Genomic DNA, 541 nt, shown 5'->3' with positions numbered 1-541 from the left:
AAACAAAGAGTCAGCTTATAAAGATAAAACCATTCACAGAACATCAACAAATTCATGACTCATGAGACTCGAATACAACTATACAAATACATGCGTGGAATTAACTATACAAATACAAGCTCATCAATCATCATTATCTACTACAACAATCAAAAACTTGTAAGTAAAAACAAAACAATCAAAAACCCAGAAACAAATCAAATCTGTACGTTTGTGTTAGAGTAAACCCAGAAACTGAAAAATCAAAATCAAACCCAGTATCAAAACCCAAAAACCCAAAAACCCACAAACCCACTCGAGGAATCAAAATCAAATTTGTACGTTTACAACCCTAAATGACGAGATCGAGATGACGATTTGTTTACCTTATACAAATCGAGATGAGGAGATCACGAGAAGCAGAGCCGCAGAGGAGAAAGTGAGATGGAGGAGTTGAAAAGCCAGAGATGGAATCGAGATGAACAAATCGAAATCGCCTGAGAGGCTGAGAAAGTGAGAGAGAAAGACGAGAAAGAGAGAAGCTGCGAAATGAAAAAAAAAA

Source organism: Camelina sativa, chromosome 12 (assembly GCF_000633955.1).
Source record: "Camelina sativa cultivar DH55 chromosome 12, Cs, whole genome shotgun sequence".
In the NCBI taxonomy this organism is placed as follows: Eukaryota; Viridiplantae; Streptophyta; class Magnoliopsida; order Brassicales; family Brassicaceae; genus Camelina; species Camelina sativa.
This window is presented reverse-complemented; position numbering follows the sequence as displayed.